The following is an 11997-nucleotide window of genomic DNA, read 5'->3' on the forward strand; positions in this document are numbered from 1 at the left end:
CCTGGAGGTCCTGCGTCCCCGTGTTTTAAATATAATGAGGCAGAAGAGAGGGCAAAGGGATACTTATACCATTCTAGTATAGCTGTAGTTCGGATGCAAGTCAGCTGCAGATCTTCACATAGCATTAGTCTGCAGATAGTCAGATGGCCTACAAATCCCAGTTGTCTTAATAGTATTGGAGGACAGTTATTCTGGGAAGGCTCTTGACTGGTGTAGTGACTAATATGATGGTACTGTGAAGGTAGATGAAATACATGTTGGCACCCTGTGCTTTTTCCCATGATTGCTTTAAGATTGACCTTAAGGTCTGTGTCTAAGTAGAGGTATTAATCCAAACAGTGTGGACCAGAGAATTTTCTGGGCACACATATGTCCCAAACATGTACTTAAAATTCAATACAGATATCTCCAATGTAACTTTTAGCAGCCTAAAAGTTACTGTAATTTATACGTACAACCTACACGACACTAGCTACAGAGTGTTGTTTCAGCAGCTGGAGCTCCCTGGAAGGTGGGCATGTGCTCACTTTTTCTAGTCATAGGACAGGGAGATGATAATACCACTGCCCTTGTGGCTCCCTGTCATGACTGTGGGCCCTGAAGGGTGAATTAGGACTGATGATGCAATGCAAAATTGCCCAAATGACTGAGAGAATCTGGGCCACTGCATTCATCTTGTCTGATTTCCAAATTTTTCAGTGCTCAGGGGGACAGGATTATAACAAAGTTTGACTTCCTGCTATGTAGGTCATATGCTGTATGCTGAATCCTCCACCACAGGGGTAAAGCTGAACCAGGGAAACTTGCTTTGCCTCTGTAAATATTGATGGGAATAGCAAATGTTTTTCTTGTATTAATAATTTTCAAGTAGTTAGATTAGACTTTTACTGTTGGTAGAGCATTAAAATATGTTGCAGTAACGATGTGTTGCAGTTATTAAGCTCTGCAGTGTTCAGATTGGTGCCTCTGAGCAAAATTCACTCTTGCTTTCCAGGCGATGAGTGGACCTTCTGGCTCTGCATGGGGTGTTCAAAGGTACCATTGCCCCAATGCTCCTGTGACCACAGCTGTGCATCTGCTCACTCTGCCAGACAGGGCTGTGCAGGCTGACACACAAATCTCCTGTAGGTTGACTGGGGAACAGGGTGAGGATGTAACCACAAAAAGCCTACTATTTGCTCATAGGCTTGTAATGATACTACTTTGATTACTACATTTAAAAAAATCCCACCTACTCTAGCAGTTATTCTGTTTTGTAACAGGCCTTTGCAAAGATCAGGCAAGGAATAGAAAGCAAAACAGAAAATCTTAAATATATGTGTGCTCCTGTCTTCCTAAGCTTTTGCTATGGAGTGCAGAGCATCTGGAAATCCTCTTCCTCAGGTGCTACTTAATCTGTTCTGGATGCGCATACATAATTTTTCCCTGAGTGGTGGGAGGGTTAGTGGGATAAAAAAATGTTTTGCTGAAAAGCGAATTCACTTTCCCATTTTTCTTAGGCTGACAGCAGCAAGGCAAACCTGCTGATCAGTTACCTGTATGACTCTGCATTTTAGGAGAAGATATTTCTTTGTTACTGCTGCAGCTCTGTTACAGCAATTAAAAAATGTGTCTAAGGAAGAGGCAATAACTCTGAAAGCATCTTTGGTGACTAAACATTATGCTCTAAATACACAGTGCTGCTGCTGATTTTCCCAGTCTCCTGTGAGTCACAAAATCTTGTCTGGTACTGAGTGAGCCATTCTTAATGACCTTGACTTTAAAAAAAAACATGCCTGTGACTCCCCCTAAGTCAAATAATTTAAACGAATGGTTTTCTATAGGACATTTGTAGTGCCTTTCAAACCATTAATATTCCTGAAAGACAACAGGCAGGTCTGCATTTGCAGGCATCACTGCTGTCCCCAGGACAAAACCCCTCTGGTCCAAAGGTTGCTATGACTTAGATGAATGCAACCCTTGGTCTTCTGGGCAGGCTCAACGCATGCAAATGTGAAAAGGATTGCCTGGGAAGATGATCTGGTAAAGAGGTATCATGACCCAGAGACTGAAGGGCTCAAATGGCCTCTGCTTCCAAGGACCTTATGTTGTCCTGCTCACAATTTGGGCTCTTCAATCCCAGCAGGTCTTTCAGATTTTCATGGTTGTACTTACCTCCTTGGCTTCCCCAGCACCACTCACAGGCCAGAGTGTTGCTCTGAGGCACAGCATTTCCCCTCATTGTTGACCAGTTTGCAATGCCTTGATACAAGGAGGTTGAACCCAACTCAGCAAATAGAGCATGTTTTTACAAGGTTTGTGGCTGTTACCTGCTGCAAATATACCTATTTCAGTGGTGTTCTACAACTGGCCTGGGAAACTGGTATTACACATTACCAGTAAAAGCTTGCCATTAAGATTTCTGTGTTAATGATGCCTCTCTGAGAAACTGTAAGGGAAAGGAGTGGCCCAGCAAAATATCTGGAAATAACCAAGCTGAACGCGCTTCAGTTGCATATGGTGGGAGTGAGGGCTTGTGGGACTGTTGTGGGTCAACCAGGCTGTTTCGTATTTAGCACTGGAAGTTCCAGTTGTAACTGAAAGTATTACGGTGCTAAGCCCCATAGTGAAGTATATTAGATGTAAAGTATTTTTGTGGTTGTTGCTATTGTCTTATTGTTGTTGCTAGTGTCTGTTATTGTTCAATAATGCTCACTTCTTTAACTAACCTTGGTGAAATATGCACATGATAGGGATCGTCTCTGTCTTTTAATTGACAAGATAATCCTTCTGGAATTTGCTTTTGCATTGTACTCAGTTGCACTATTGTTTGGAGATGTTTCTCAAAACCAATACGCCCACTATGTAGAAGGTATCACTCTGCCATCGTATTTGGACATGTCATGGTGTTATGGTCTCTACAGTGTGACGTTAACTCATTTAATTTAGCCTTTAAATCCATTATAACCGTCTTAATGGAAGAGATGTAAATAACACTGACTTCCTGTCCTCACTTTACCTTAGCACAAAAAAGAGCCTATATTTAACAAGTGCTGTTAGATTTTCAAGGCTACTAAAAGCCCTGGGGTATATAAATGAGGTCGTACCTGTACAGGAAAGTTGAATCAGCAAAGTAAACAGGGTCCTGTGGAAGATGCTTTGAATGCAAGGGTGTTTTAATTGTTTTTTGTTTAAAATTGGAATAGGACCACTCTTTAATTAGGACTAGCAGTGGGTGAACACTGTGATAAAAAAAATAAATATTCCAGTTGGAATATTTCTGTGTGTGTGTTCTCAACAATCTGTGACCAGACTTCGAGGTTTCCTAGTTTGTCATTTTAAATTGTTGGACTGCTTCATATCAGCGTGTTTCACCCTAAGCTTCTTGGCAAGCTGACTTGCTTTGGCTGCGTTTTCAAGATTTTCGGTTAGCAATTGATCTCATAAGCGTGCATGTTCCTGCTGCCTGCCTGCAAAGTTGTGGAATATATGACGAGCAGGAGGTTAGACATCGGGATTCTTCTCTAAGCATTTGCATCTCAAAGCTGCAACGGTTGCAAGGCAATTCTAGAAGACATTTTTTGAAAGCAAATATATTATTCCTATATAAATTGATAGGCCATTAATAGAAGAAATTAACTTCCAGAATCATGCTCAGCACAGTAGTGTATTCATTTGTCCATGCACATTTGTAAGATTCACATTTGCAGCTCCTGTTTGCTGTGGTTACCCAACCCTAATTGCGACTTGTCTCTGAACAAGCTGAATTGGCCAGAGTATAGCAATGGCCTTGGCTGAGCAGTACTGGTGCTCTCTGAGCTTCCTTAAAATGTTAGTTTAGATACTTGAGGGAGTAGACCACTTTTACTGTGAGGAGAGGCCAATGGATCTAAGCTGATTCACTCTGGAGAAGAGCCAGTTTTGGAGGGACCTCACAACAGCCTACCTGAGCAAGTAATTGGGAAGACGGAGCTGGGCTCTTCGTAGCGGAGCTTGATGAGAGGATAAGACAGAGTGAGCATGAATTAAAATGAGAGGTTCAGACTGGATATAGGAAAAGCATTTCTCTCTTGAGGACAGCCCAGCAGTGGGACAGGCTGCCCAGCAAAGTTGTGCGTTCTCCATCCCAGGAGTTTTTCAAGATTTCACTAAGCCCTGAGCAAATTGGTCTGTCTGACTTCTGCTTTGAGTAGGTTGATCTAAATGGCCTTCTAAGGTCCCTTCCTACGATCTTATGGTTTCCTGATACTTGGCACATGATGAACAAGTATAGATAGGGACTGGGAGCAGCTAGAACAAACATATGCTGGCAGCTCACAGAGGTGGTAAAAGACTGGAGAACATCAAGTGAGTACATGAAAATGGATTGTTGATCTTTCTTATGTTCGGAGTAATTCAGTCCTGGGTTAGAGAGCAGTGCACAGTCTTATCAATTCTATGTTGCAAGTTTCCCTTTAAGGCTCCAATGTCACGAAGAAATCAGTTTTGTTTAGTGACCTTCTGCATTTGCAGTTCTTTGTGTTGGTGGCTGAAATTGATTTTGCTCATGATGTGAAGGAACATGAACCCAGCCTCTGCATCATTGCTCAAGCATGTGCTTTAGCCCTAACAAAGAATGGGAGGCCAGCAAATTTCTGAGCAACAGAAATACCCATCCTGAAACTCTTAGGTCCACTATTAATAAAGACTCAGCTGGGTTTTAATCACTGTGATGTACAGCTGGAAAGTGCATCTTTGTGCTTAAGCAGTAGAAATGCCTGGTTGATATTTTTCTTGGGTAAAGTCACATCATGAAGACCTTTTTCTATTTTCCTCAAGCATTTCACAACACAGACTTCCTCCCTGATTGAGTAATTACAAAATAATTCAGTAGTGGTTTATGTTGCCATACTGCTTAGTTAGATAAGTGGCATGAAAAAAAAGAATAAGAGAAGGGTGAAGTATAAATATGTCAGGGAAATAAGACTGGAAGGAGCACAAGGACTTGAAAGGACTTGGAGTGGAGAATAAAAGGATAAATAATGTCATGTAGGAAGGAGCAAGGACAAAAGAGAATGAAAGGAAAGAGAAAGTGAAAAGTCTGACAAAAATAAGAAAATAATTATAATTGGAGCTAACATTTCAAGAAAAAAGTAATAAAAATGGAAGTAAATATTATGCAAATAATGACTTTTACATTTGTAAATGCTGCCTAGTCTAGCAGTGCACGTTTGGCAAATATTCTTTATCCCTGACTTTAGAAAACTGGAGAACTTGGCTTAAATTTAAATTGGTGGATAACAAAACATGTGATCATTAAAGTGCAAAAAAATACATGATCACTGAATGAATGAGGTTTGAATCAGATTTCCCCTATTCTGGCCACACCAGTTTTCACACCTGGTAGTTTAGAGACATTTTTTCCCTTTGAACAAGTCAGTAAACTGACAAATGGCAACAATGGGTAGCTCCTGTGCAAGCAATTGAAGGACTAAAATTGCAACCTCTCTGTCTTCTAAAGTAAGGCTGTTTTAGGAGGACCTAGGGACTCATCCTTCTGATCCTCCTCAGCTGTTATGTACAGTGACGGGATCACAGAGGAGAGACTTTTTTCCACTCATGTAAGTGGAAGGGGAGAGACTGGGATGTATTTCAGACCATCTCAGAATACAAGACCAGCTCTGCTGTTACTAAGTCATTATTTGTCTCTGTAATATCAATTACAAAGTGCCTACAGTCCTGAAAAATCCTTGGAAGCTGTAGATAGCAAAGACTGTAAGTGAATTCTGCTGGGTCTTGTTTTGATTGCACTTAGACCACAAAGACATTAATCAAAGAAGATGATGATCCATGGAGATTCTACTAGGGTTCTCTTTGTTTGCCTTGAAACATGAATGGACTGCAATGGACTTTGTTTGCAGTACAGCCTGGAGCTCTATTGGGCCATGAAAAGAGAAGAAATTCCAAAAATGGTTTTGTTTGGATCCACCTGCAGCAGAGCAAGAGATAATGTACAAAGTCTTAAGAAGGCTGCAGAAAGGTTCTGGTGCTTCTTTGAATCAGAAGCAAGTCTGAACATTTGCCACCTTCCGATCCAAGATGGAAATCTGAAGTAGGGAGTGTGCAAGAGTGCTAAATTCTTCTCATCACTAGGGCTTCTAGATGTGCTCCTGCCCAACTGGCCCTCTCCTGGCTCAGTTACTGACTTTTGCATACCTCACTGGTTTTGTGTCCTACAATATCCCATCTAGTTGCTTCAAAAATAATGGCCTCTCCTTTATTACTCTGCTTAACTGCAGGATTTTTTTTCAGTTCTGTTCTTCATGCTTGGAAAAACCTTTCCATCCTCCAGAACAAGCCATAAAGACTCTCTTTTTTTCCAGTTTTTAATTTTTCTGGGGGGGTGTGTTGGTGAATGGGACATGTTTCAGTGATGACAGTTCATTACTATCACCAGACCATTATTACTATAATAATTACAAGGTGCCATTTTGTAAATTATGTATGTTATTATCATTTCCTATACTCCTGATGTACCAAGATGTATGTTCCTCCAGTAGACACCAAGTTTTAGCAATCATTAAGTATGCAGGTAGTGCATCACTGGTGATATTTAACAGTAATAATGACAGCCTCAATGGAAATTGCCAAGTCAGATATAATATTTTGCAGGCTTTGAAACTTAATATCTGATATCTGAGGAGAATTCAAATGATGAATATTGCTCTCAGAAGAGGCATAGAAGTAGGACTTACTTGGAAGGTTGGATTTGTGATGGCTGTCATCCCCGGGATGAACTTTATCCATGAGACTACTTCTGCAGATCCCTGCCAAGTGGATTATGGATTGGTGTTGGGAAGATGGCAGGGAATGTTTATTCCCATATTGATAAACGAATGGCAGTAAATTGTTTACAAGAAGGAGTAGGGTAGTTTCCAAAAGGGAAAAATATGGGCTGTGCTTTTCATCTTAAAATCCATAAATCATGGGAGAATGTCTCAATATGTTTTGAACAGTTCAGATTCTACAATGTGTTCTCTTAACACTGCCATAAAGTTATATTGGTATGGTAGCACCTAGGCACACTGCTTCCCAAATGCTTTATTTTGACCATGAATGGATAACAAACAATTCCTTTAATTGTGAAAATCCAAAAACTTACGCTTTTGTCTTTTTTATTTTCCTTCCTTGTTTTTTTTTTTATCCCTCCTTCCTCTTCTCCAGGGAAGAATGTATCAGTCACGAAGAAGAAGCAGTACTGCTCTGAAGGAATGATGAAAGGGACTTGGACCTGCTGGTGACTGCAGCTGCTTCATTATGGGAAAAACTGGGAAGTTACCTTGAGTTACCATCTGTCACATTTTAGCCACCTCCTGTAGTAGAAGCTGGCCATGTGGGCCAACCCAATGTGTGGTTTGAGTTTTCATTCTGTTTTCTTTTCTTGGGATCTCAGCATTTTCAAGAAATTATCCAGTTAAGCACAGATCTCAGTCTTCACGTGTTTATGAGTGTGGGCATGTAATATCTTGAGCCTCATATGGCTTTGAGCATTCCTGAAAGAGTCTTTGATCTGAGTTAGGATGTTTAGTATTTCTGAGGACGTGGTACTTGAGGGTAAAAAACTGTTTAGGAAATGAGACAACTGCATTTTTACAAGGGTAAGTAGGAATTAGGAATGCACTTCATGCGCACTGAGAGGCACTTAGAACATCAAAGCGCTGTGTCCTAATACTCTAGATTGATTGTTTCAATCTCCTGAATAGGCCACGTTTAATTTAACTTTCAGATTAAGGCATTCACATGCATACATGCTTTTCCTGAAATAGGTGGGTTTGTGCAAACTGGTTGGTAATGGTACACGTGATACAAACACATTTTGTATCCACACTGCACAATACGGATTTGTGCCCCCATGAGCCATACTGTTCACATCTGAGTACCCATCTGTGAGGGCAGGGAGATGGAAGTGCAGGCTCAAGACTTGTGCATAAGGGATCATATGATACATCCATTCCTTCTTTAACTAAAGTCACATAGTACTATTGAGGTCAGTGGTAATACTCGTGTTGAACCTGAACAGGAGCAGCTGTGGGTACTTCTCTTTCAAAATATTCCTTACAATGTAATGCACCTTCAGGTTTGCTAACCGTTTTATCAGTTGTATTTCCTCTTTTCTTTTTTAAATGTTAACCTAACTGCTAGAATGCACTGTCTTTACGGTCTTTAGTCACCCAGTAATTCCAGATAGCCTTTGAAAGGAGGCAGAAGGATAATAAATTGTGGAATCCCAGATCAGATTAATGTAATGTGCATTTCTAGATTATGATTAGTAACAAGATGACATGTTGGCATGGTAACACTTGAAGCTTAACTACAAGTTCTTAAAATAAAGCAATGACATATATGTAGGTTTCTATGCATTTGCATACTATCCACCTGAAAATACACATCATTTCCACAACACTCAGGCAATGAAACCCTACTTCTCACTTTTGAATTAAGTATCGAACTAAAACATTATGCTTCTTTCCTAGTATTTATGCATAATCTCCAACCATAAATTATAAATGTTGATAATAAACCTGTCCATTTTGTAACATCTTAGGCATTCCGCCTTTTAGTTTCACCTTGAAATGATTAGCACAAGGAATGTAGAACACGCTTCACTCTTAGTGGTTTGAAGCACATTGATCTCCTTTAAATTCTACCACCTCCTAATATGAAAATTGTCTCACCGATACTGTTTATTAATTAAATTGATAGGCCAGTGGATGTATTTCATGTGGTGGAGGATCAGGAATTAAAATCCCAACTTTACCTCAAAACATTGTAAGAAAGCAGTAAAATTTTTAATGTGAGATTACTAGCTAAGACAGAGAGCCTAGCTATTGTTTTCTAGTTGCCTTATGGTGAAAAGTGCTATCTAAAAGTTATGTTAACAGAAGTTAACTTGTTTAATGTGCTTTCTATGGTAAATGTGCCAGGGGATGCTTCACATGTATCATTGTTCTGTGTTAAACTTTCTCAGAATGCAAATTTGGGCCCTTTGTTCTGGTTGTGTAATATGCACAATGTTGCTTTGACCAAATTCCTTCCAGTCAAAATTAAGATGCTGCTAAATTCTGCATAAGTAAATACAATCTTCTTCTGTCACCCTACACAGAGAAAATGGGCAGTGTCACATGGAAAATATGATTTCTTGACAGTTCACATATATGTATACTCTACTGTATAAAGCATTGCAGGATATGGAGAGTATGGCTTACAGTATTTCCACAGTTCCTTGTGCAACCTTTAAATTCTGAATTCTGTTCTTCACACCACTACTGATGGCAGGTGCTGGAAGTACAATGATTGACTATGGCATGATAATCACGTTACATTCAGAATAATACAATTGCCAGGAAGTATTTCACATACACAGCAGAATTCCCACGATAAACCTCCTGCTAAGGCATGGATGAAGTTTGCCCTTGTGGCCTTTGTGTTTCATAAATCTACCTGTATATGTCACTTGCAGATGAAGGATTTTAGTATTTGAATTTACCGTGGTTGCGGGGTGGAGGGAGGGACATGTGCATGCTGGGTTTTGCCAGTAATCCTTTGGAAATCCTTTAGTGCCTTAAGGAGGCAGAGGGGGAACAGACCTTAGGATTACAGAAACTTTTTCAAACCTCTTTCCTGCTTTAGCAGAATTCCTTTAAAACATATTGTGCCTTTGGCTCCAAACATATTTGCATTAGAAACCAGTAGCCATGGGATTATGGTCAGGAATTTTTGTCCCTGCACAAATGTTAGGAAAGAGAGTATACTGTTTCTTATGTAGGATGTGAATTAAAAACATAGCTAACTTCAGTTCTGCCACTGGGATGTGTGCATATGAGGAAAGCTGCAAGTTGCAGGTCAAGCTGAACAAGGGAAAAAAAAAGAGGGAGAAAGTTTAAATGTAGTGGATGAAATGCTGGTACCACTGAAGTGACTGGCAAATTTCCACTGACTTCCCTGGGACCAAGATTTCATGCTTGCTGCTACTTGGCTTGAACGCTCAGATCTGATAGATACTTAGGCATCATGCTCTCTTTAATGTTGTCTATGCACGTAGGAGAGGAAAAGAGAGATTAGTAGTTGTGGAGACCTGCCTTGATTGGGAGTTGTTGAGATCTTCAGAGATTTATACCAACCCGTTCGCTATTGTTTCTCTGTGTAACATAGACTCTTGCTACGGGAATATGAATATGCAAATGTAAATTCCAGTGTGAGAGGTTACTGTGCAGTGTGCACTAACTGACACCAAACAACTGCATTTCTGTACTCTCTGAACTGTGGTTTTTTTTTTTAAAGCGGGAGAATGTAGTTAAAAGTTGAAAACAGCTCCTGTGGAAAAAATCCTGTATGAGGTAATTCATGTACTCACTGATGGTCCTAAGCAGATCTTAGGAAAAGTTGAATAAGCTTTCAACTCATGAGTTAATTCTATCTTTTAGGAATTAAGAGCAATTTCTTGGTACAGCTAAAAAACAGGGGGGAAAAAATTGAGGGCCTGAAAATCAGAGCAGTGGTGGTCTTCTATTTCGCTCCCTGTGATGATAAACAAGTTTTAAAGAATATGTAAATAGTTAAAGGAAGTCATCACATAGCTCGCAGTATGTAAGACAAAACCCAGCATGGAACAGTTTTTTATAAGTTGTTTATAAATTACACTTCCGTCTTTTGTTTGGAACTTGGAAAAAGAAACCACGTAAATTAAATAAGGAGTAAAGACTTGCTGCATACATTTGTTTGACTGAAACAAAGATATTTCCCAACCCCCTGAGGTATTAATGAGTAGTCTGGGCTGAATAATGTACAGAGATCTTGCCTTTTGAGCTCTAGTGCTGTGCAGCTATTTAACTCTTCTGCACAGCCAACAATGGAATGATAACCAGAAGTCATGAAGAGCAGCTGTTAGGGCCACAGATTGGGATCCATTTGAAGAGGTGCCAAAGAACTCACAAAAAGCCTCGGAGTTATGGTGTGATACTTATTAATCAGATGTACCAGCTAGACTGGGGAGAGAGGGGTGTTTGTAAATAAATGCAAAAAGTTTAAACTCCGACCCGTGACCACCTTGTAACCAGGTGTCAAATTGGTCTCAGCTAAGTGAGAAGCTTCAATAGTATGAGAGAGGCCACTCTTCTTGGAATCTGTTCCATTAAAACCTTCCGGATAACTTTTCAGCAAAGATTTCCACTCTAAGACATTTGACATGTATATCAACTGTACATATGTATTAATTTTCAGTGTAACTAGGGAGGATACAGAATTGTAATGAAGTCACAAAGTCTACTTGATGATTATCACAGATTTGTAACTCTCACTTAAATGATGTAAGATATGTTGACATTTTATCTTGTTAACAAGATGTATTTTTCTATGTTAGTTAAACGTATAATTTGTATAATTTTGTATATTAAATGTATGCATATTTTAAATTAAAAACTTTATAATTTTAATTATTTTAACTCTAAAACGGTGGCAGAGCTTCTGAAATATAGTTGTAAATACAACTATATCCATGGACAGCAACCCAGAAAGTCTCCATTTTGAGGAAGGGACCATCTGTCTTCTAAAAGGGTAAGGAAACTGTTAAGTCTGAGCTCTTGTTTCTCTTGGTGGAGGAGCTGCCATTCAACTTTCGCTGATTTAACAGAATTAATATGAATTAGCAGAATACTATGGGCTGGATCACTTCTGAGGAAGGGGGAAGCCTGAGCCTTCCCCAACTTGTAGGTTTTGGACCCATGGTTCCTGAAGGTTGGGAGAAAGTCCAAATCACCGATCCATGGGATGGGGTTTTGTGAGGGAAGGAGGACACTGCAGCCAGAGGTACAACAGACATGTAGAACAGAGAAAGGGAGACTGACCCAGCGACTTAGTGACTTAAGTCACTCCTCTGGGAGAAAGAAAGAAAGAAAGAAAACCTGTGTTTCTTTCACACTCACTACTTTTTTGTCTGATTATTCTGTTGTAAAACGCACAACAGCAAAAATAGGTGCAAAA

The 11997-nt window shown here is 39.8% G+C and overlaps 1 protein-coding gene across 10 annotated transcripts in view; it reads left to right on the plus strand.

Moving 5' to 3' along the window:
• C7H4orf50 (chromosome 7 C4orf50 homolog) overlaps positions 1–11349 on the plus strand; it is an 83176-nt gene extending 71827 nt beyond the window's left edge. For 6 of the 10 annotated variants that reach the window (XM_030491389.1, XM_030491387.1, XM_030491392.1 and 3 more), the window contains one exon: positions 7183–11347. The gene's annotated coding sequence lies outside the window, so the exon portion shown is untranslated. Of the gene's footprint in view, positions 1–7182 lie in introns of all 10 variants that reach the window. The other 4 variants (XM_030491390.1, XM_030491384.1, XM_030491393.1 and 1 more) reach the window with 2 other exon arrangements.
• Positions 11350–11997: the final 648 nt, after the last annotated feature.

The sequence above is a fragment of the Strigops habroptila genome, chromosome 7, assembly GCF_004027225.2.
Source record: "Strigops habroptila isolate Jane chromosome 7, bStrHab1.2.pri, whole genome shotgun sequence".
NCBI lineage: Eukaryota > Metazoa > Chordata > Aves > Psittaciformes > Psittacidae > Strigops > Strigops habroptila.